Source organism: Bos indicus, chromosome 29, assembly GCF_029378745.1.
Source record: "Bos indicus isolate NIAB-ARS_2022 breed Sahiwal x Tharparkar chromosome 29, NIAB-ARS_B.indTharparkar_mat_pri_1.0, whole genome shotgun sequence".
In the NCBI taxonomy this organism is placed as follows: domain Eukaryota; kingdom Metazoa; phylum Chordata; class Mammalia; order Artiodactyla; family Bovidae; genus Bos; species Bos indicus.
The window spans coordinates 5,501,281-5,527,252 of record NC_091788.1 but is presented as its reverse complement, the minus strand read 5'-3'; the positions used below and the strand labels follow the sequence as shown (position 1 = coordinate 5,527,252).

The 25,972-nt window shown below is 40.2% G+C and overlaps 1 pseudogene; it reads right to left on the bottom strand.

Moving 5' to 3' along the window:
• Positions 1-619: 619 nt before the first annotated feature.
• Positions 620-9,550, bottom strand: LOC139180788 (tripartite motif-containing protein 64-like; annotated as a pseudogene).
• Positions 9,551-25,972: the final 16,422 nt, after the last annotated feature.

Below are 25,972 nucleotides of genomic sequence, written 5' to 3'. Positions count from 1 at the left end.
TTATTTAATTCATGTGTTTCTTCACTGACTGACCTAACAGTTCTATATGTTCTGTTCTGAGTACTGCACGGAGAGTGGGAATGTAACAATAATATGAAATAAGATGAGAACTATCTGAACTGTCACAGGAATTTCCCTCAAGTAGTAAAAATATTTACTAACTTGAGAAAAGTTTGCTGAAGAGTTTGATGAGATGGTATATGCTGAGAGTGAGTAAATGGTACTGGGCATTGGTTCCTTTTGGAGGTCACGCACATGTCCCACAATGAAATAGTCCTGGTTTTATAATTTTGTATAGTTCTAAAAACCATTGATTATGTAGTTTAAAAGTAGTGATCTTTATGGTATATAAATGTAGTTTAAAATAATCCTTGTTTTAAAAAGAAAAGCAATTGACTATATTCTATGAAATACTCCATAATAAATGTTTATTAAAATTTAATGAACAGATTTATGCATACAACACGTTTATGCCATTTTATAAACATACACTCACTATGTTACATTAAATAACAATGTGCTGCTGGACACAGTCAGGTATCCTGTGGCCTCCCATGAAGTGAAGGGCAGCAATATCCCCAGAAAAGAAGCCCCAATAATGGTCCAAAAAATGGACAATTCATGGAGATTTAAGGCAAAGGAAAGGTATCATAGGGGAGGAGAAGGCAGAAGGAAGGAAACTATATATGAGGGAACTTCTGCAAACATCATAGAAGCTCACAGTTCCATTGTCATAATCCAAAAACACGCCAATCTTACCCAGAGGCCTTTTCACAAACTGCACTAAGGGTGGGGAGGTGGTGGACAGAATATACTGACTGTTCACCTTTGTAGAACACAGAAAAAATGCTTCTTCAGCACCAATACTGATACTGGTATCACTTGTGAAGATGCTTTTACAGACCCCCAGAACCCAGCTGGAAGACTGGGCCACGTCCAGCTCCCAGTAATGCCTCCCGGAGGTGAAGCCCCAAGCCTCCCAGGACACAACAGACGACCCGCCCTGGGGCTGTCTGGACACGTCAGGGTGGTCATCCTCAAACAGCGCACTTGCATCATTGAGGATTGCATGGTGAACGATCGTTGTCAGACTCAGAACATTATCCACTGTAGAAAGAGTAAAAACTGTGTTAGCCAGTCGAATTTCCATGTCTCTGAGAGGCAGAGGCTTTCTACACAATAAGCTTTTTAATTTTCCTTCTCCAAGGAAATCAAAACAAAGACAGCAAAGGGAGTTAGAGTGACTCTTCTCTGAAGAATAAAAGTTATTACTATCTCTGTGGCATACAGAAGTACATCAAATCAAAGAGAAAATTAAAAAAAGACATATATCATGAACTGGGTGAAGTCTGACTTAGGTCAATCTCTTCATAGTTTACTTTAGGATTCACCTAAAAGCATTGATTCTTATATTAGAAAACTTTTCTTGTGTCCTTTGTACTTAATACTATGGAAACTGCAGATGGCACTTTGTTATCATGTGGACACTTATGGGGGTATTATCTGTACCTATTACATTTTCAAAGGTCAAAAGAATTGATAGAAATCCATCTGTGAATAATTTGGAAGCTTCAAAAAAGATATTCTAACTGACAGTGTTCATGCATCCCTTGCCTTAAAGTTGTTGTAGGATTGAGAGCATTATAATTCTTCTGCCAAAGCCCATTTCAATTTTTCTGTCATTTATTCCTAATTTTACAAATAATAAATCTTCTTTGTACAATGTGTAATAAATGTAGCTATAATGAAGTGAAAGTGTTATCCTTCAGTCCTGTTTTACTCTTTGCGACCACATGGACTGTGTGTAGCCCGCCAGGCTCCTCTTTCCAAGGAATTGTCCAGGCAAGAATACTGGAGTGGATTTCCGTTCCCTTCTCCAGGGATCTTCCCGACCCAGGGCTTGAACCTGGGTCTCCTGCATCGCAGGCAGACTTTTATCATCTGAGCCACCAGGAAAGCCCATACAGCAAATTAAAAGCAGCAATGACGGATTTAAGCTCAAGAGTGAAATAAACTGCGTAAACAACATATTGATGGTCACTCACAGAACCAAATATTCAGTCTCTATAATCACAGTAACAACCAGGTTGCTCTGCCTTTGCTCATCCTATGTCATATATATATGTGTGTGTGTGTGTGTGTGTGTGTGTGTGTGTGTATGTATCTGGTTTTGCATTTTCAGGAAATTACAGGTGGCAAACATCAGACTTGGTGTTTATAATCTGACTATAGAGGCAACAAAAGAGTCTGAAATGCAGTACTTGGATGCAGTCTCAGAAACCACAGAATCATCTGTTCATTTCCAAGGCAAGCCTTTCAATATCAAAGAATTCCAACTCTATGCCTCAACCAGTAATGCTGCAGAAAATGAAGTTGAACAGTTCTAGGAAGATCTACAAGACCTTCTAGAACTAACACCCCAAAAAGATGTCATTTTCATTATAGGGGACTGGAATAAAAAAATAGGAAGTCAAGGAATACCTGGAGTAACAGGCAAATTTGGCCTTGGAGTACAGAATGAAGCAGGGCAAAGGCTAATAGAGTTTTGCCAAGAGAACGCACTGGTCATAGAAAACACCCTCTTCTAATAACGTGTGAGAAGATTCTATACATGGATCACCAGATGGTCAATATCAAAATCAGATTGATTATATTCTTTGCAGCCAATAATGAAGAAGCTTTATACAGTCAGTAAAAACAAGACCGAGAGCTGAGTATGGCGCAGACCATGAAATCCTTATTGCCAAATTCAGACTTAAATTGAAGAAAGTAGGGAAAACCATGAGACCATTCAGGTATGACCTAAATCAAATCCCTTGTGACTATGCAGTGGAAGTGAGAAATAGATTCAGGGGATTATATCTGATATAGAGAATGCCTGAAGAACTAAGGACAGAGGTTCATGACACTGTACAGGAGGCAGTGATCAAGACCATACCCAAGAAAAAGAAAAGCAAAAAGGTATATTGTTGTCTGAGGAGGCTTTATAAATAACGGTGAAAAAACGAGTACATAAAGGAAAAGGAGAAAAGGAGAAATATGCCCATTTGAATGTAGAGTTCCAAAGAATACCAAGGAGAGATAAGAAAGCCTTCCTCAGTGATCAATGCAAAGAAATAGAGGAAAACAATAGAATGGAAAAGGCTAGAGATCTCTTCAAGAAAATTAGAGATACCAAGGGAACATTTCAGGCAAAAATGGGCACAATAAAGGACAGAAATGGTATGAACCTAACAGAAGCTGAAGATAATAAGAAGAGGAGGCAAGAATACACAAAAGAACTATACAAAAAAGATGTTCATGACCCAAATAACCATGATGGTGTGGTCACTCACCTAGAGCCAGACATCATGGAATGCAAAGTCAAGCGGGCCTTAGGAAGAATCACTACGAACAAAGAAAGTTAGTGGAGGTGATGGACTTCATTTGAGCTATTTGATCCTAAAAGATGATGCTGTGAAAGTGCTTCACTCTATATGTCAACAAATTTGGAAAACTCAGTAGTCACAGGACTGGAAAAGGTCAGTTTTCATTCCAATCCCTTAGAAAGGCAATGCCAAAGAATGCTCAAACTACTGCACTACTGCACTCATCTCACACACGAGTAAAGTAATGCTCAAAATTCTCCAACCCAGGCTTCAACAGTACTTGAACCCTGAACTTCCAGATGTTCAAGCTGCATTTAGAAAAGCCAGAGGAACCAGAGATCAAATTACCAACATCTGCTGGATCATCAGAAAAAAAAAAAGAGAGTCCCAGAAAAACATCTATTTCTGCTTCATTGAATACACAAAGCCTTTGAATGTGTGGATCACAACAAACTGTGGAAAATTCTAAAGAGATGGGAATACAAGACCACCTGTCTCCTGAGAAATCTGCATACAGGTCAAGAAGCAACAGTTAGAACTGGACATGGAACAACAGACTGTTTCCAAATCAAGAAAGGCATAAGTCAAGGCTGTATATTATCACCCTGCTTATCTAACTTAAATTCAGAGTACGTCATGAGAAATGCTTGACTGGATGAAGCCCAAGCTGGAATAATGACTGTTGGGAGAAATATAAATAATCTCAGATATGCAGATGATACCACCCTTATGGCAGAAAGTGAAGAAGAACTAAAGAGCCTCTTGATGAAAGTGAAGGAAGAGGGTGAAAAAGTTGGGTTAAAACTCAACGTTCAGAAAACTAAGATCATGGCATCTGGTCCCATCACTTCATGGGAAATAGATGGGGAAACAACAAAAAAGTGATAGACTATTGGGGGGGTGTGGTCCAAAGTCACTGCCAGTGGTGACTGCAGCCATGGAATTAAAAGATGCTTGCTCCTTGGAAGAAAATTTATGACCAACCTAGACAGCATTTTAACAAGCAGAGACATTACTTTGCTAACAAAGATCCATCTAGTCAAAGCTATGGTTTTTCCAGTAGTCATGTATGGGTGTGAGACTTGGACTACAAAGAAATGTGAGCAGGGAAGAATTGATGCTTTTGAACTATGGTGTTGGAGAAGACTGTTGAGAGTCTCTTTGACATCAAGGAGATCCAGCCAGTCCATCCTAGAGGAATCGGTCCTGAATATTCACTGGAAGGACTGATGCTAATGCTGAAACTCCAATACTTTGGCACCTGATGTGATGAACTCACTCATTTGAAAAGTCCCTGATGCTGGGAAATACTGAAGGCTGGAGGAGAAGGGAACGACAGAGGATGAGATGGTTGGGTGGCATCACTGGTTCAGTGGACATGAGTTTGAGTAAACTCCAGGAGTGGGTGATGGATGGGGAAGCCTGGCATGCTGCAGTCCATGGGATCGCAAAGAGTCAGACAAGACTGAGCAACTGAACTGAACTGATAGAGTTAGTAAAGGTGTTAGCAACTTCAGGAATTTATGCACCACCTTTGTAACCAAAAAAGAAAAAAAAAGAAATAAAAGGAAAATAAAAGAAAGGTTGTTCCCAAGAAGCTCTAATGAAATGTAGTCCTGATCACCAAAAGACTGACTCTTACCTCTGAAGTTGTTCAGCATGTGCAGGAATCCAGAGACAGGCCAGGAAGGGAGCTCTGGGTTCACGGGCTGAGGCTTCTGTATCTGTGCCAGATGAGTCCTGTACAAAGGACATCGATTCCATGTCAAGACCAATGGCTAATCACATGAGCATTGCAAAACAGCAGACTTTACCACAGGATCCCATATGTTCTCAGGATTCTCCTACTTTTAGTGATTTGCATATATAATATATTCTACTCATTTGAGAATATAAAAATGTTGCCATATATTTTACTAAATAGAAATTACATCAAATTTCATTTTCCCCATTTTTCTCAGACAATATTCCAAATTTGCACTCACTAAACTTCTTTCCCTACCCCAATTCCATAGATTCAAAGATCCTGGGTATTTTACAGAGAGCAAAAAATTCAGCCTAAGCCTGTGAGACTTCACTCACAAAGCAGTCATCAAGGATGCATTCTGTGTCTAAACAGAAGTGCTCACTGACCAGACATGTTTACTCTTGTCAGTCCAGCAAAGTGACCCAGGTCCAACCTGGCTGTCCTGGTCCTGAACGTCTCACTTAGAAGTGGGCAGCAGAAAGGCGCTCCGTGTGAGGTCCTGCCTGCAGGGCGCTTGCTGTGATGGAACAGGCTGAGTCACTTCTACTCAGTATTAACAAAATCACAGTCTCTTGTCATGGTAGGGAATATGCCTCTTTCATGCCTTTTTCGCCTTTCAATTCACTAGGATAGGTTCTTCCTCTGTGATGTCTTAGAAAAATCCCTCACTAAGTTTTATTGTGGTCAAGCTGGAGAGAATGGGTCGAGTAGGTGGAACAAAGCCCAGAATGTCAGCAGGTTTTCAGATATATTTGATTTCAGTCAAATGACAAGGAAATGACTGAGACCAAGGGTCAGAAATCCATGAAATTCTTTTGAAATAAAATAGAAAATGGCCAAAAAGACAATGTTGGTAATCCATATGCTAGGGTTCTGTACTTGTGGATTCACACATGCATTCAATCTGTACATTCTGGGCTATGTATTTGCTTATCTATTCCTTTATTTTATAATAGGATCAGAGCTACTATTCTAACTATATTTCATATACAGTACGTACCAGTCAATCCCAAATTCCCAGTGTAAACTTCCTTCCCCTTTGCTTTTGTTCTGAGTGGAAAAAATTCACAAAACATTCCAGAAACTTCCAAAAATGTAAAAATTGAAAATGCCACATACCAGGGAATGACTTATGTAGCATTTACTTTATACTGTATATGTTGTAAAGTTGTCTAGAGATGACAAAGTGTACAGGAGCATGTGTATTAGTTATCTGCGAATAACATGGTATTATGTATAAAGGATCCTGTCCTGGGATTCAGATATGGGGGAGGACCTGAAATCAATCCCCAGGTCCCAAGCAAGAACTGTGGGTCCACTTCATCAAAAAGACAAAAATGTTTCAGAAATCAAAAGTCATTAGTGTATACTCACGTCTCCAGCACATTTTCCAAGCCCTGCAAAGGAAAAAAAAAATCATGTTAATCATTAGAGTTTTGTCTGTTTCCATCTCCTTTTCCTATTCTTGTTTCATAATAAGACATAGTTTTCTAAATGTCTTCTACGTAACACTCAGAAGCAATCTTCATAACAGACCCTAACCTAAGACATGATGGGCTTCCTCAGGTCTCATTAAGGAAGCAAAGGGGGCAGGAAGGGTCTGCACAATGCTGCAGCAACATCTAGGTTTCCAGTGTCACTCACTGCCCACTGCTGTCTTCAGGAAGCGATCTCACCATTTATGGTAACAATTAAAGTAAAGCAGACAATTGCATAAAAAGAACCATCGGTTGCATTAAAATTGATACCAGTTCTAAATATCTTGTCTGTATGACAGTAAGAACCTTAGTGTCTTCAGGAAGAGTGGATAACAGAGAGTGCAAGAAGATACAACCAGTCCATTCTGAACGAGATCGGCCCTGGGATTTCTTTGGAAGGAATGGTGCTAAAGCTGAAACTCCAGTACTTTGGCCACCTCATGTGAAAAGTTGACTCATTGGAAAAGACTCTGATGCTGGGAAGGATTGGGGACAGGAGGAGAAGGGGACGACAGAGGATGAGATGGCTGGATGGCATCACTGACTGGATGGACATGGATCTCAGTGACTTCCGGGAGGTGGTGATGGACAGGGAGGCTTGGCGTGCTGTGATTCATGGAGTCGCAAAGATTTGGACACGACTGAGCGACTGATCTGATCTGATACTAAGATTTACTCCAAGAAAATTAACTTTCCCCTGGTCACAGAATCTTGCTGGTTGTGTAATCATCTGTCTGGATAGGTAATATTTCAGTGTCACAGCATTCGTCTAGAAGAGTATTTCTCTCTCTGAGGATGGACCCTCCTTTCTCACCTGGAGCAGCTCCATGTCCGGCTTGTGGCACATCTCAGTCAGCTCTTTGTACATTTCTTTCAGACTTTCTCTGTACTGAGACATTCTGAACACACTCTCCTTGAGTTCTTCACAAATCTCTTTGGCTTCTCGCTCCAGGGCCTCCAGATGCAGTTGCTCCTCCTCCCGGAGCAACAGAAGCATCCTCTGATATTCAAGCTTAATCATCACCTTCCTTAAGGCCACATAGTCCTGCAGAGATAGTGGATCCAAAGCATTACATATGTTCACATTCAAAAGAAAACTCCAAATATTATTTCCTTAGTGTCATCAAGGAAGTTCCTGACAAACTGCCACATGCATTCAAAGAGTCTTGAATATTTTCAGGTCCTTATTGCCCATGCTTTCTCTGAATTCCTAATCTCTTTCCCTGTTTAAATCAAGTCATCTGAGGGACCCCAGGCTGTCTCCCAAGGAAGATTCTTCCGGGTTCTTACTCCATCAGTTATTTCCTCTCCGACCTGAGTCTTGTTTTTCTCTTGTTCCTTTCTCTGATTCTTCTAAATATTCTTTCATGAAGTAAACCTCATTTTGAATATATGTATTTTCTTTTTTCCTGCATGCTTGACTCTCTTCAGTCATGCACAACTCTTTGTGACCTTGTGGACTATAGCTCACCAGGCTCCTCTGTCCATGGGATTCTCCAGGCAGGAATACTGGAGTGGGCTGCTATTTCCTCCTCCAGGGCATCTTCCCAACCCAGGGATGTAATCCAGGTCTGTTGTGGCGCCCACACTGCAGGCAGATTCTTTACCCCTGAGCCATCAGTTTTCCTCTAGGTACGACTCTCTTCCTCTCTTCTCCTTCACAGTCACAGTTAGTGCAATGCATCTTATACCCCATGTCTGAAAAGGCTTTTTCCAATCTTCAAAATGTGGCCTTGGAATACATTTCATGCCTTGGTCTTCGAATATACTAGCATTCTTTGAACTACCATATATTAGCCTGTTCTCATTGCAATTACTGATCAGTCATTTGAAACCACTCCTCCAGGGAAGAGACCAGTAGCCTTTCACAGGAACTTACATTGATGTAAAAAAAAAAAAATCTAAGGTAAAATTATATCAATATTTATACAAATAAATAGGAACATTTTTATTCTTACCTCAAAGGACTGAGTTGTGTTAGCTTCCTGATTCAGACTAATTTGGATTTCTTCTCTCATTTTCCATAAAGAGCTCATTCTCTTCAGGAGTTTCTCCTGCAAAATACCCACAGGATTTAGTGACACAGAAGATGACACTGTAAATTTAATCCCCTTATTCATGAGAAAAGGCATTTATTAGTTACACAGAAAACTTGACTTAGGAGGCTGTTGTCAGACTTTTCCACATTAATTTGATGCCAATATTTGAATATCAAGGAATAGAACTGTATACTAGAGAACTGGGGGGACTTTACAGATAATGGAATCCATGTCCCATGATACTGAGACTCAGACTCTAACAGCCCGAGTAAGAAAGCCTCAAGCTCCCATCAAAATCCTGTGTCCCTGCTCCCACCCGCCCCAGGATGCTGCATTTCCACACGTGTGGACAATTGGGCAACAACACTGAGAGGACACATTATATGTGAGGATCCACATTCAGAAATCCCACCTCCACTATCTCCATCCCCAGCAACATCATAGCATCTTCATTTTCCTCTCTGACTTAGGAGCCTCTGGATCCCAAACTGCTCAAGAGGCATCACCTACCTGGGATTCCTCAGCCCTGTGTATTGGACTGTGGCTGTGGGCTGCGTGCTCGGGGTGCTCAGAGCAGGGCCCACAGAGCAGGGTCTGGTCAGCCTCACAGAAAAGGCCTTTGGCTTCCTGGTGTGTCACACAGATCTGCTCCTCAGAGCTGTGGTCGTGGTCAGCTTTGGCCTATCTGGCAAGGGAAGCCAGCCTCTTGAGGGCAATGTTGGTTTTGAAATCAGGCCTCTCTGATATTCCCCTGCACTCCGGGCACCTCCTTGGAGTCTGGCCTTCTTCCCAGCAAAGGCTCAGACAGGGACGGCAGAAGCTGTGCCCACAGTCTATGGTGATGGGGTCCAGGAAGCAGTTCATGCAGATGGAGCAGGTGAGTTCACTCTGGAAGACCTGCAGTGTGTCTGAATCCATGTTTCTGAAAATTAAAAAAAGAAATAAGACAGGGTAAGAGAAAAAGTCTTTCTTCTGCCCTCATCAGGAAAAATAAATCCTTTGGACAAAGTCCTGTCTTGAACTCTAATTTCCCTATTTGCTTACCTCCCCAGAACAAACCTAGAAATGGTGACTGCATACACCTTGGATTTGAACTATTATACAAAAGATGAAATACAATAAGAGTCCTTAGCAACTTTTTGGTTTCAAATAAATCAGGATTTCAATCATACTAAAATTATTAATACATGGAGAAGCTTAAAGATTAGTGTGAGTGTGCTCACTCCTGTCTGACTCGTTGCTACACCATGGACTATAGCCCACCAGGCTCCTCTGCCCTTGGGATTTTCCAGGCGAGAACCCTGGAAAGGGTTGCCTTTTCCTTCTCCAAGGGCTCTTCCTAACTCAGCGTTTGAACCCATGTTTCCTGCGTCTTCTGCATTGGCGGGTGGACTCTTTACCACGGAACTCCCTGGAAGCCCCTTAAAGATTAGAATGGAGGGTAAGTGTTGGGATGACTTCACAGTTACTTTATCAGCTGACTCTGACAGAAGCACACACAGAACCTCCGTCTGTCTCTCTCTCGACCTCCATGACTCCCTGACTGGAAGCCACACTAGCACACCCTTCCTTTCTCTCCTCATGGCCTCAGTTCCTTCCATCATCAAAGTGACAGAAGTGCTTTTCTAAAGACAAAGAAATTTGTTTACAAAGAACTTAAACTTCATACAATCAATCTTGGCTTTAATCTGATGTCCTAAAGAGTTCAGAGCTTGCTTCCAGCTTAAATAACAAAACTGCTGCTTTCAAGACAAAAAGAAGAAAAAAAAATGTTATTTCTAGTTCAGGAAAGCAAGTTTTCCTGGAGTCAGTTCATATCATCATAGCATGTCATATTTTGAACTGGTGAATGTTCAGGTATCACAATAATCAGGAAACAATAGTCAGCATGAATATAATCATTTGTAGACTGATAGCATCAAGGACCATGATAATATTAAAACAATAATAGGAGAACTTAATATGTGTTGCCTAGTGTTTCTCAGCATTGAATTAAATCCTTTTCTATAGATTAACTGCTTTCATCATCTCAACAATATTTACTAATTTTCTATTTTTACCCACATTTGATAAGGAGGTTATTTGATATCGTGGAGGTAAAAATAAGTTATTTGTCTGCAAATCCTACATGGAATCAATGCTTGAGGAAGTGCTGAAACGTAGATAGTACTGACAGAATAAATACAACTAGGTTTTGTGTCCAGGACTGCCATTAAAGTTTTATTTTTAACTGAACATATCAGAATTTCATTGTACCTTGATCAGAACTCACCTTTGGTTGTAGTTAATGCAGTTTCCACTCCTTTTCAGTGGGTAACTCTCAAATTCAGTTCAGGATTTAGATGCTCCACTGCTGGTGGCAGAAACTTTGAAAAGTCTTCACAGCTCAGCCAACTCCACACACCACAGCTCTGGGCTCCAGAGAAGATTGAACTTGGTTCTTGCTGAATGTTTTATATTCTCCAATGACCATGCCCATTTCTTCCAAGTGATAGGGTTACCAACTCCATGAAAAGGTATAGGTGCACATGATTAGATTTTGCAGAGTTGGAAACACATCAGGATGCCAATGATTGAATTCAAATGTCTGAAACCTACTTGATGCAATTGCCACAATCCAACCTCTGATAAAAGTCTCACCATGAATTCACCTTTGTAACTTGCGGAGTTTTTGTTTTGGAATAAACTATCCAAGTATAAATTTCACACCTCCATTTAATGAACTAATTATAGTTTTAAGAGCACCTACCCATCTAGACCTATCACCCACTAGATTTACTTGCCTTTCTGGATTTGCCTGCATTCATTTGGAGATATTTCTTCAGAATGAGGAATCCCTCACATTCTATTTTTCAAGCTGGGTACTCAAGCTCCCCCTAAGTACACATACTGCTCTGGCCAAGATAGCCAGAAGTTGTTGTTTGGAAGTAACTGAACTCCCCAGGACTGAATTTCATATCTTCATTTCACAAACTATATGATAGTCTAATTGCAGCAACCAGTAATCTCACCAGTAACAAGTGAGAATGTGTGAGTGCTAAGTTTCTTCAGTTGAGTCAGACTCTTTGCAAAACCCAGGGACCGTAGCCCACCAGAATCCTCTGTCTGTGAGATAATCTAGGCAAGAATACTGGAGTGGATTGCCATGCCCTCCTCCAGGGGTTCTTCCCAACCAAGGGATCGAACCCTCAGCTCTTATGTGTCCTGCATCAGTAGGTTCTTTACCATTAGCACCACCTGGGAAGCCCTCAAGTGAGAAGAGGGACGTGATTTTCCTTCTAGGAGTTGCGGTGACTTAGCTTGTTCCATCACAGCAAGCCTGCTTGTTCTCTAAAATGCAGCAAACTTTGCCTTACCTGACTGGATAGGGGAAGGGAATGAAGTTCAATGAGTTGAAAATTGAAATAATGTCTGAGAAAAAGAGGAAAGTTTAAATTGGATATAATTTATATTTTTAAAACATAATATGGTAAGATTTTATATTCCCATAGGTGCCATTGCTGGTTTTTCATTTTTTCTGTATTATAACTGAATATACTATTCATTGCACAAAGAATATTTATTATTTGTAAAATCAGGAAGAATTGACAAAAAAGACTAAAATTGTCTTAGGTCAAATAATTGTAAGGATCATATACAGAATCTAAATATTAGATCAATATCAAGTAACTGAAAGGCAAGAGATATGTGAACATGGTTATCTGGAACATCCTTTTTGAAGTTTCCTGTATTCATTGATGAAGTGCTATCAAATTTTTGGACCCTTGAAAATGTAATAGGTAGAGAAAATCCCCCAGTAAATATCCACGTGATAGCAAAGTGCCATCTACATGCTCCATGCGTTTAAGAAAAGGGACACAAGAAAAACTTTCTACTAAAAGATAAAAATAATGTTTTGGGTGAGTCCTGAAAAAAAGTATCAAGATAACAGAGCTTGTGTGTGCTCAGTTGTGTGTGACTCTGTGACTCCATGGACTATATAGCCTGCCAGGCTCCTCTGTCCATGGGATTTCCCAGGAAGAATACTGGAGGAGGTTGCCATTTCCTTTTCCAGGGGATCTTCCTGACCCAGAGATCAAACCCTATCTCCTGTGTCATCTGCATTAGCATGCAGATTTTTTTTTTTTTTTTTTTTTTTTTTTGCCACTGAGCCTCCTGGGAAGCCCCAAAGTATCAAGAGGCTGACATTAAATCAGACTTCACAGTTTATAATATACCTCTCTTGCTTTTGTTTTACTCTCTCTACGTGATTGGAGGTGTTTCTATATGCGGTAGTGATACTAATAACTTTTGTTCTTCCTAGAAAAGTCAGTTTGAACTCTCTAGGGTTTGTGCTCTGTCTTTCCTTGGAGAAGGGAAACTGAACTAACTCACTGAATAGAGAGATTTCTCTCTGAGGATATGGAAATGCCATTAACTGACCTGGTTTTTCTCTTTCTCCCTTGGATAACATTCTCAGTCAGAAAATTACCATTCACAATGTGAGCCTTTCAGAGGATGATACAAGTGTGATGTTTTGAAATCACCATTACTGATTTTTATTTTGAAAAATAAACATATAGCAAAAAATGTAAGTGTTGCTACAGAAAAATATTGAATCAAAAATAGTATATAAAGGCTTCAGCTCCAGAGTTTGAACCCCTACAGCCCAGAATTCCAAGGTCACTGCAGTGGGAAGGAGAGCAGAAAGCGGTCCTCAGGCCTCTCTGACCTGCAGGGCTGGAGACAAGCAACCCCAACCCCGACTCAGGGTCAAGGTTTCCCCCTGGAGATGGGTGTTTGGAGTCCTAGGACAGTCCTAGACCCTGTCCTTTTTCTGGCATCATCACTGATGGAGCCACCTCCTTCTACAGAGATGTGCCTTCCCCGAGAGCAGCGTGTCTTTCAGGAGAGCCTGGTCTGCCAGGGTATGAGCCTGGGCCATCCTGGTGGTCAGTGGGCTCCAGCCCCGCCACTGAGGGACCCGCCCGAGGTGGGCACATGGGGCTGGAGGCGCTCAGACACCCATTCCAGGGGCTCCGGGAGGGACGCTAAGTCCGCACGACCACAGGGCGCAGACCCCGCGTTTCTGGGAAGGAATTTGGTTTCTGTCTGCCCAGGAACCCAAAGGCCCAGTAGGGAGTCAGGAGGACGTGCATGGCAATGGGAGAATGGCCCTATTCCCGGATCTTAAATGGACTGCTCCAGGGAACCCCAATATCTTTTTGTCTGCAAGTGCCTGACAGGGCCCCAGACTCTGGCAGTCCTGAGGATACTGTGTCCCGACAGACGTGGCCCGAGTGTCAGAAAAGAACGCAGATCCACGGGCACCTTCTGCGGGTCTTGGCGAGAGTCAGTGTTGGAAACAGGGCTGCTGGACCACTGAGCCGGAGGGGATCAGTGTGGATTCTGGCCTGCAGCCTCATCGAGGCTCTCAGGAGCTCCACTGGCTCCTGAATCCTGCAGTTTCCCCAGCATTGCACCTGCCCTCCTGCTGCCTCTTCCTGTGCGAGGCCCCGAGGGTGGTTCTCTATTCAGGGTGAACTCAGGAGAGAAGCGACTGAGTCAGACAAAGAAAGGTAAAGATTGTGTGATATTGACCATGTAAAATAATGGTACCAATGAGGTTATTTACAAAAGAAAGACACAGATGTAGAAAACAAACCTAAGGTACCAGGCGCTAAGAAACAGGGTGGAGGATGGGAGGTATTAAGTGGGGATCTGGATGATCATACACCCATTCCTATGCATGAAACTGTCAGAAATAAGGATCTACTGTGTAGCACGGGAAATTCTATTCTATACTCTGTAATCACCTGTACGGGAAAAAAATCTTTTGTAAAAAAGAGTGGATACATGTATGTATATAATTGATTCACCAGACTGTACAAGAGGAACTAACATAACCTTGAAAATCAAGGATATTGCAATGAAAATTGAAAAATAAATAAATTTTCTCATCTAGTAACCTTCCCTGAGTGAAGTGTCATAGCCCATCACTGAATAAATAGAAAAATGTTTTGAGGACTAGAATGGAAACACAGTATAATAAAGAAAACCTGAAGAGGTAGTTGCCCAAACTTAACAGACAATATCATATTTCTTTCACAAATTGTCTATTATTTTCTAGTCAATCTTGTATTGTACAAAACAATGACATAATCTTTAACTCCACAACCTAGCATCAATATTTCCACTGTGCATACATATTGAATAGTAGAATGAGAAGGTATGAGGTCATATGCAAGCAATGAGGATCAGGAGTCTTAGAGAAAAACCAATGACAGGTATTGTGTGTGGAGTTACAGACATAAAGAGAAAAGCAATAGTGTGTAACCTAAACAGAAGAACAAAACAAAAAATAAACAAATAAAAATATTCTGAAGGAAAAATTTCATGCAGAACTGAATGAAAAGCCACTATGAGGTACCATTTCACACCAGTCAGAATGGCTGCGATCCAAAAGTCTACAAATAATAAATGCTGGAGAGGGTGTGGAGAAAAGGGAACCCTCTTACACTGTTGATGGGAATGCAAACTAGTACAGCCACTATGGAGAACAGTGTGGAGATTCCTTAAAAAACTGGAAATAGAACTGCCTTATGATCCAGCAATCCCACTGCTGGGCATACACACTGAGGAAACCAGAAGGGAAAGAGACATGTGTACCCCAATGTTCATCGCAGCACTGTTTATAATAGCCAGGACATGGAAGCAACCTAGATGTCCATCAGCAGATGAATGGATAAGAAAGCTGTGGTACATATACACAATGGAGTATTACTCAGTCATTAAAAAGAATACATTTGAATCAGTTCTAATGAGGTGGATGAAACTGGAGCCTATTATACAGAGTGAAGTAAGCCAGAAGGAAAAACACCAATACAGTATACTAACACATATATATGGAATTTAGAAAGATGGTAACAAAATAACCCGGTGTACGAGACAGCAAAAGAGACACTGATGTATAGAACAGTCTTATGGACTCTGTGGGAGAGGGAGAGGGTGGGAAGATTTGGGAGAATGGCACTGAAACATGTAAAATATCATGTATGAAACGAGATGCCAGTCCAGGTTTGATGCACAATACTGGATGCTTGGGGCTAGTGTGCTTGGACGACCCAGAGGGATGGTATGGGGAGGGAGGAGGGAGGAGGGTTCAGGATGGGGAACACATGTATACCTGTGGCGGATTCATTTTGATATTTGGCAAAACTAATACAATTATGCAAAGTTTAAAAATAAAATAAAATTTTAAAAAAACAACAAAAAACAAACAAAAAAAGAACTGAATGAAAAGAATAAAATGTGAAAGAATTTTAGTTCAGTGATGTTGAGAATACCCGTCAGAGACTAGAGGGCTATGTCAGTGCAGTCAGTGGTATTTGGGGGAGACTGAGTGTATCCCGTGTTGAAAAATGGAATCTGAAGGCCTCTGCCTTCTGAAGAAGTGTCATAGAGCGAATGCAGGCAAACTCAGACAGACAAGTAAATCTAGTGGGTGATGAGCCTGGATGGGTCAATGAAATTTAGGACTATTATATTGTTCATGAAATGAAGGTATGAAATTCATATTTGGGGAGTTCAATTATTTCCAGACAACAACTTCATGGATAACAAGTGTAAACCATGGTGTGACTTCACCAGAATGAAATATGTAAAGACATATATATGAAACACGCACACATATATATATATATATTTTTTGTATATATATATATATGCACACTTGTGTGTTGTGTATATATGTGTGTGTGTGTGCGCACATGAGAGGAGCTTGTATCAGAGGAGACTAGTGAGATTTGAAACCATGCTGCTCCCTTTCCTCTCCTCCTCCCACAATTCCATGCTCTCATTCAGTTTCCTGTCTGTTCCATTCCTACTACCAACATGAGCAGGTTGTCTAGGAAGTTACAGCTCTTTAATGGGAGATTTAAGAGATATTTGTCTTAATTTCCAAGTTTCATTTCACTTAATAGCGTCCCATGTTGACCACAATTCTTTAGAGTAAGAGAAGTTTGAATTAATCAGATATACTGGAGTTAAAAACATATTGCCGTGGAAGGGTTTAGGAAATTGAGAAAGTTTCCAAAATACGTGTTTGGTGTGCACAGTGCACATGTCCTTAGCCACGTCTGACTCTTTGGGACCCTTTGGACTGTAGCCTACAAGGTTCTCTGTCCGTTGAATTTTTCAGTCAAGAATACTGGAGTAGGTTGTCATTTCCTCCTCCAGAGGATCTTCCTGACCCAGGGATCAAACCCGTGTCTTATGTATCCCGTGCACTACATTTTATGTGAATTCTTTACCCACTGAGTCATCAAGAGAAAAAAAAAAAAAAAAAAACCTACATGACATACGGGCTTTCCTGATAGCTCAGTTGGTAAAGAATCCAGCTGCAATGCCGGAGATCCCAGTTCAATTCCTAATTCAGGAAGATCCGGTGGAGAAGGGATAGGCTACCCACTCCAGTATTCTTGGGCTTCCCTTGTGGTTCAGCTGGTAAAGAATTTTCCTGCAACGTGGGAGACTTGGGTTTGATCCCTTGGTTTGAAAGATTCCCCTGGAGAAGGGAATGGCTACCCATGCCAGTATTCTTGCCTGGAGAATTCCATGGACTGTATAGTCCATGGGTGGCAAAGAGTTGCACAGGACTGAGTGACCTTCACTTTTAGATGACATAGTGGAGGAGAGCAGGAGACCAGGAGAGGCAGGAGACCAGGAGAGGGCGCTGTCCTGTACTGTTAGGAACTTTACACCTTGGAAACCACAGGGGAGTCCAGTAATATCCTTTTTTTTTTTTTTTTTTTACTCTTTTAATTTCAGATATACACATGCTCCCCATCCTGAACCCTCCTCCCTCCCAACCTCCCCATACCATCCCCCTGGGCCTTCCCAGCGCACCAGCCCCAAGCATCCAGCATCGTGCACTGAACCTGGACTGGCATCTCGTTTCATACATGACATTTCACATGTTTCAATGCCATTCTCCCAAATCTTCCCACCCTCTCCCACAGAGTCCATAAGACTGTTCTATACATCAGTGTCTCTTTTGCTGTCTCGTATACAGGGTTATCGTTACCATCTTTCTAAATTCCATATATATGCGTTAGTATACTGTATTTATGTTTTTCCTTCTGGCTTACTTCACTCTGTATAATAGGCTCCAGTTTCATCCACCTCATTAGAACTGATTCAAATGTATTCTTTTTAATGGCTGAGTAATACTCCATTGTGTATATGTACCACAGCTTTCTTATCCATTCATCTGCTGATGGGCATCTAGGTTGCTTCCATGTCCTGGCTATTATAAACAGTGCTGCGATGGACATTGACAATGAAGTTGTCTCTCATAGAAGAGCCTCCACCTAGATTCTTTCTGGAAAAAAATAACAGGCTATGACATTCTTGGAGTTCTGATTGGAAAAATATCAGTCTCAAGAACAATCAGCAAATCTACAGAAAAAAACTGGGAAATATTGTAAAAATTCTGAGATTATAAAGGGTAGGGAAATCATAGCTATGTTTCCCTGATTATTTTTCACGGCACAGGAAAGTTCTGACCTGTGTATTGCTGCAAGTTCACAGCAAGTGGCTGAGCCTGATCATCACCCAGTGATGGCTCCTGAAATAGGCTCCGGGGTCACAGGCCCGCACATGGACAGCAAGACTGACTCATCACTGCAGTGAGGATTCCCGAAAGAGTTCCTCTTTTGGTGCCACAGGCTTCGTCAGTGTTTACTAATACACATTAACCTGAAAAAGTTCATCAGAACTTTTTCTCATATTATATTAATCAGGCAGAAACATCAGGTGAATTTGTATCATTCTTAGAAAATCTTTCTCATTTTTCTTTTTGCCTGTCTGCTTCCACTGTCATGACTCTCAGAGGCACTTACCTCTGTTATCTACAAACTGAGGAAAATTAGCCTACAAACTGGTTGCTGTTTCCTTCTCCAGGGGATCTTACTGATCAAGGATTGAACTCGCAACTTTTGTGTTTCTTGCATTGGAAGGCAGATTTTTTACCTCTGTGCCACCTGGGAAGCCCCATATAATAATATTACACTATAGATATTTCAAATCTCAAGCTAATGAAATTTTTTTTATTATGACTTTGAAAATCAATTTCCCATCTCTTGTTGACATTATTCATTATTATTTTATTTGTAATATGTTAGGTAGATTTTGGAAAACTTCAATAACCATAGAATATTTCAGAGTTTTAACTCTTTCACTCATGTATTTGCTTATTCATTCACCTTTTATTTATTGTGTGCCACGTTCTAAGTGCTGAACTGGACAGTGGGAACAGAGAAGTAAATAAGGCAAAGACTGTGCTTACTTTCTCAGAATCTGCAGTCCCCTAGTAAAATGCACTTAGGTATTTAGAGAAATTCTGTTGGATATTATGATAAGACGGTATCTCACCAGACAGTATGTTTTAATAGAAACTAAGCTGAGCTGTACAGTCAGGAAAAACTTCCTGGATAATCTGCTGATGAGCTATGATATGGTGGATGACTAGGGTTTAGTGAAAAGTCTAAATGTTTGACAAAGAGAAAGGGTTTCACAATGTCTATCAAACACATGAATCCACACAGGTAGGTCACGCTTGAAGAAAACTGAGATATTTCTTTAGTTTATGAGGCTGCAATATATACCATGTCATTCTTCTACTCAAATATGTTTCAGCTATGCAAGGAAGAGACATTTCCTACAGTGTACATGAAACTTATGGCATGCAACTTTTATTCTAATAAAACTATTGTATGTAAACCAAATATCCACTGATTATGTTTGAGAAATGCTCCACAAGGGTTTTTATTATTAGATAACTTAATTAACAAAGTTATACTTTCAACCTGGTTATGCTACTTTATAAACACACAATCATAATGTTCCATTAAATCACAGTGAGATCAGAGACAGACAGGTATCATCCTGTAGCCTCACACGATGTTTCAGGGCTATATTTTCCTCAGACAAAAAGTCACCAAATACACTGTCACAGAACTTGGCAATTCATGGAGACCTAAGGCAACAGAAAACTCCAGATGGGAGGAGAAGGAAGAAAGAAGGAAGCTATATATGAGGGATCCTCTGGAAACACCAGAAGCTCACAGCTCCATTGTCATAATCCAGAAACAATCGAATGCTACACAGAGGACTTTTCACATACTGAACTATGGGTAGGAAGCTGGGGGTGCAGAAATTAATAATTGTTCACCTTCATAGAAAAAAGAAGAAATGCTTCTTCAGAATCAATAATGATAGAGGTATCACTTGTCAAGCTGTTTGTACAGACTCTCACAGTCCAGTCGGAGGAGTGGGTCACATCCACCTTTCAGTACTGCCTCCCGGAAGTGGAAGGCCTGAGCTCCCCACACCACAAGAGTCTCTCCACCCTGGTCTGTCTGGACTTGCCATGGCAGTCATCTCAGAAAGGCTTATATTGTGAGTGGTCATTGTCTGAGTCAGAACGTTATCCCCTGCAGAAAGAGCAAAAATCAGATTAGCTTGTGGGATTTCCATGTTCTGAGAGGCAGAGGGTGTCTACACAAGGAGTCTTTTCATTTTCTTTCCTCCAAGAAAATAGGAAATGAATACAAAAGGGAGTTCAAACAGGTGCTTCTATGAAGAACAACAGCTATTATTATATCTATAGCAAATGGAAACTCCTTAAATCATGTAGAAAAAGTAAATATATATATATATATATATATATATATATATATAAAATGAACTCTGTGAAATCTGGCAATGTCAAAATCTTGACAGCTTACTTGAAGAACACATAAAATTTAATTTTTTCAGTACTTTAGTACTTTACACTTTTCAGTACTTTACACAAAATGTATTTGTGTCATTTGTCTTTAATATTATTTAATATATAAATCACACTTTACTATTACATAGGTATTTTGGGGACTATAGTCTCACTTCTTAAGTTTTCAAAGTAAAAATATTTGAGAGAAATTCATCCATGTCTTACTCGAAATCTTTTGACCGGATGTTCTGACCAGTCATGTTCACATACCCCTTGCCTTTCTGTTGTTTTGATATTATCTAACAGCGTTACATTTATTCTGCCTAAGACAATTTTCATATATTTTCTCAAAAGTTAGTAATTATAAAAATAACAAATATTTGTGTACAATGCATAAAAAATGCAGCAGTAATATAGAGCAAATTAAAACCAAGCAAGGCCAAATTTAAACTTTCAGGAATGACATAAACTGAATAACCATACATGAGGGACTGCTACACTGACAACTAAAGCTTCTGTTTAGAACCAACTAAACAACTGATCTCTTCTTGCTGTCCTTATTTGAGATTCAACTAAAAATATATGACAGGGCCACATACCATTTAGCATAACTTATAGAATTATAAATTCTATACCTATAGAATTATAAATATTCTCTTATTTTCTGCTTACTACACATGATTGCCTATTCTGAAAATGGCTGGAATATGTACTCTGTTTCTCAATAAATGCATCATTTTAGTAAACATTTCTAATTTCAGTGTCAATAATATGGAAATGCTAACAATGATAATAATAGTAATGTTCGTATCTTAAATCACCTTTTCTGAACTTGACTGACATCAGCCTTTTAATCTTTAACTTTATAATCTTTAGTGTATGAAGTCATTTTTTTTTTTTTTTTGGTGATCATTGTTCTCAATAGATGTATTAGTCTTAAAATGTTAATAAATAACAGCTTATGCACACAAAAATCATATATTAGCCTAAAGTCGGAGAAGGCAATGGCACCCCACTCCAGTACTCTTGCCTGGAAAATCCCATGGATGGAGAAATCTGGTGGGCTGCAGTCCATGGGGTCGCTAAGAGTCAGACACAACTGAATGACTTCCCTTTCACTTTTCACTTTCATGCATTGGAGAAGGAAATGGCAACCCACTCCAGTGTTCTTGCCTGGAGAATCCCAGGGACAGCAGAGCCTGGTGGGCTGCCGTCTGTGGGGTCGCACAGAGTTGGACACGACTGAAGCGACTTAGCAGCAGCAGCAGCCTAAAGTATCTCTTTAAAATATCTTCTTTAAATGGAGGAAATACAGTTTGTTCAACAAGAGGTTCTGGGAGAACACAGTAGCTTCAAGTGAAAATATGAAATAGAACTTTCTTTAACTGTTGATCAGTCACTAAGTTGTATCCAATGCTTTGCAACCCCCTAAAACTGTAGCTCACCAGGCTCCACTGTCCCCCACTGTCTCCCAGAGCTTGCTCCAATTCATATTCATTGAGTCAGTGATATTATCTAACCATTTCTTCTGTTGCCCCCTTCTCCTTTCACCTTCAATCTTTCCCAGCATCAAGGTCTTTTCCAGTGAGTTGGCTCTTTGCATCAGGTGGCCAAAGTACTGGAGCTTTATCTTCAGCAACAGTCCTTCCAATAAATATTCAGAGTTAATTTCCTTTAGGATTGACTGCTTTGATACACATAAATAAACTCAAAATGGGTTAACAACCTAAATGTGAGACTATATACTATAAAACTCTTAGATGAAGACATAGAACACTCTTTACCATAAATCATAGAAAAATACTTTTTTTTTGAGCCTTCTCTTAGAGTAAAGGAAATTAAAAAAAAAAATAAGCAAATAGAATCTAATTAAACTCAAAACCTTCTCCACAGCAAAGGAAACTGTAAACAAAACAGAAAGAAAACCCACAGAATGGGAGGAAATATTTGAAAAAGATGAGACCAACAATAGATTTGTCTCCAAAAATTTATAAAGAGCTCATTTGACTCAATATATATATATAGAGAGAGTGCTTATATATATATACATAAAAGTAAAAAATGGGCAGATGGCCTAAATAGATATTTCTTCTAGCAAAACATGTGAATGGCCAAGCAGCACAAGAAAAGATTCTTGACATCAATATTTACTGGAGAAATGCAAATCAAAGCTACAATGGGATCTAACCTCACATGAGTCAGAATGACCATCGTCAAAGCTATTACAAAAGGTAAACTCTGGGGAGAGTGGTAGCTCAGCATTGAGACTGCTAGCATGTACATGATCATGCCTGCCTGAGACTTGGATTCAGCCTGAGACCAGAGCATGCAGGCCCAGTCACTCAGTGCTTTGTGCAATAAAGTTTATTAAAGTAACAGTGATGGAGAAGGCTTCCAGCAAAATCACTGGAAGAGGCAGGAGAGTGCCTACCTCACTAGTTTAAGTGGGGCCTTATGTACTTCTCAGCTGGCTACTGAGAATAGATAAAAAGACCTCAAGGTTGTAAGAGTTCCACCAGACCCTTTCCCAAGGCACACATCCAGAGATAATTTGGCACAAGATTAGCTGGGGAGAATGGTACGGGTCCATGTTTCAGGGGTATGAATCTTGAGAAACAGTTTCCTGGGCAAGATCTGTTACAATTATAATCATTAACATAAAGCCAAAGAAAAGCATTTCCACCAGTAAGACACTGTGCTGTGTGAACATTAGTTCCTATAGAGGTCAGTTCTCAGGCAAGATACCTTGTTGCACAAGGCATAAGGAAAGCATCAGTGAGAGTGTTAACCTCCTCCTTAAAGGTGACCTGGACGCCTAAGCTTTAACTCTCTCAAGAGTGTGGAGAAAAGGGAAACTTCCTGCTCTTCATGGGGATATACACTGGTAAACCACTGTGGAGAACAGTTAAAGTCTCCTTAAATAACAAGAATAAAGCTACCATGTGATTCAACAATTCCACTCCTGGGCATATATCCAGGGAAAAGTGTGGTTCAAAGGATTCATGCACCTCGATGTTCATTGACAAGTTGTTTGCAACTGTCATGACATGGAAGGAACATAAATGTCCAAGGACAGATGAATGGATGCAAAAAATGTGTTACATATACACAATGGAATATTACTCAGCCAAAAAAAGAACAAAAAATGCCAGGTGTGGTGACATGCAAGGAATTGGAGACTGCCATACTGAGTGAAGTGAGTCAGAAAAAGAAAGAGCAGTATCATATGATATTAGAATCTAAGAAAATGATGCAAATAGTGATTTATAAAACAGAATCACAGGTGTAGAAAAAATAACATGTAACATGGGGCTAAGAAGGGGTAAGGGATTAATTAGGAGACTGGGATTGACACATACACATTACTATATGTGAAGTAAATAATTACTAAGAACCTACTGTATAGCACAGGGAACTCAAATAAATACTTAGACGTATATAATTTTTTTTCAAAAGAGTTATTGTTGTTATTCAGGAAATAAGACATGCCCAACACTTTGCAACCCCACGAACTGCAGGATGCCAGGCTTCCCTGTCCTTCACTATATCCCAAAGTTTGTTCAAACTCACGTCCATTGAGTCATGATGTCACTCAACCATGTCATCCTCTATTACCCCCTTCTCTTGTCTTCAATCTTCCCCTACATCAAGGTCTTTTCAAATGAGCTAACTCTTTGTATCACATGGCCAAAGGACTGGAGATTCAGCTTCAGTCCTTCCAATGAACATTCAGGCTTGATTTTCTTTAGGACTGACTGGTTTGATCTCCTTGCTGTCCAAGAAACTCTCAAGAGTCTTCTCCAGCACCACAATTTGAAAGCACCAATTCTCTGGCACTCAGCCTTCTTTATGATCCAACTCTCACATCGGTACATGACAACTGGAAAAACCATATTTTTACCATAGGGACCTTTGTCAGAAACGTGATGTCTCTGCTTTTTAATATGCTGTCTAGGTTGGTCATAGCTTTTCTTCCAAGGAACAAGCAGCTTCCAATTTGGTGGCTGTAGTTATTGGCTACATTAACTACATTGGCAGACATTTTGGAGCCAAAAAATAAAACCTGTCACAGGTTCGACTTTTCCCCCATCTATTTGTCATGAAGCAAGTTCCGATGCTATAAAGAGCAATATTGAGGATGTCAGGTCCATGAATCAAGGCAAATTGGAAGTGGTCAAAAAGGAGATGGCAAGAGTGAATGTCAATATTTTAGGAATCAGTGAACTCAAATGGACTGGAATGGGTGAATTTAACTCAGATGACCATTATATCTACTACTGTGGACAGAAATCCCTCAGAAGAATAGCCATTATAGTCAACAAAAGAGTCCGTAATGCAGTACTTGGATGCAATCTCAAAAAAGACAGAATGATCTCTGTTCGTTTCCAAGCAAACCATTCAATATCACAGTAATCCAAGTCTATGCCCCAACCAGTAACGCTGAAGAAGATGAAGTTGAACAGTTCTATAAAGACCTACAAGACCTTTTAGAACTAACACCCAAAAAAGATGTCCTTTTCATTACAGGGGACTGGAATGCAAAAGTAGGAAGTCAAGAAATACCTGGAGTAACAGGCAAATTTGGCCTTGGAATACAGAATGAAGCAGGGCAAAGACTAATAGAAATTTGCAAGAAAATGCACTGGTCACAGCAAACACCCTCTTCCAACAACACAAGAGGAGACTCTACAGAGTCTGTAGACTGGACATCTACAGTTCTACATCTGGTGAGTCTGGACATCACCAGATGGTCAACAACGAAATCAGATTCATTATGTTCTTTGCAGCCAAAGATGGAGAAGCTCTATACAGGCAACAAAAACAAGACCGGGAGCTGACTGTGGCTCAAATCATGAACTCCTTATTACCAAATACAGACTGAAATTGAAGAAAGTAGGGAAAACCACTAGACCATTCAGGAATGACCTAAATCAAATCCCTTATGATTATACAGTGGAAGTGAGAAATAGATTTAAGGGCCTAGATCTGGTAGATAGAGTGCCTGATGAACTATGGGATGAGGTTTGTGACATTGTACAGGAGACAGGGATCAAGACCATCCCCATGGAAAAGAAATGCAAAAAAGCAAAATGGTTGTCTGGGGAGATCTTACAAACAGCTGTGAAAAGAAGAGAAGCGAAAAGCACAGGAGAAAGGAAAGATATAAGCATCTGAATGCAGAGTTCCAAAGAATAGCAAGAAGAGATAAGAAAGCCTTCCTCAGAATGGGAAAGACTAGAGATCTCTTCAAGAAGATTAGAGATACCAAGGGAACATTGCATGCAAAGATGGGCTTGATAAAGGACATAAATAGTATGGACCTAAGAGAAGCAGAAGATATTAAGAAGAGGTGGCAAGAATACACAGAAGAACTGTACAAAAAAATTCTTCATGACCAAGATAATCACGATGGTGTGATCAATGACCTAGAGCCAGACATCCTGGAATGTGAAGTCAAAGGGCCTTAGAAACTATCACTACAAACAAAGCTAGTGGAGGTGATGGAATTCCAGTTGAGCTATTTCAAATCCTGAAAGATGATGTGAAAATGCTGCACTCAATATGTCAGCAAATTTTGAAAACTCAGC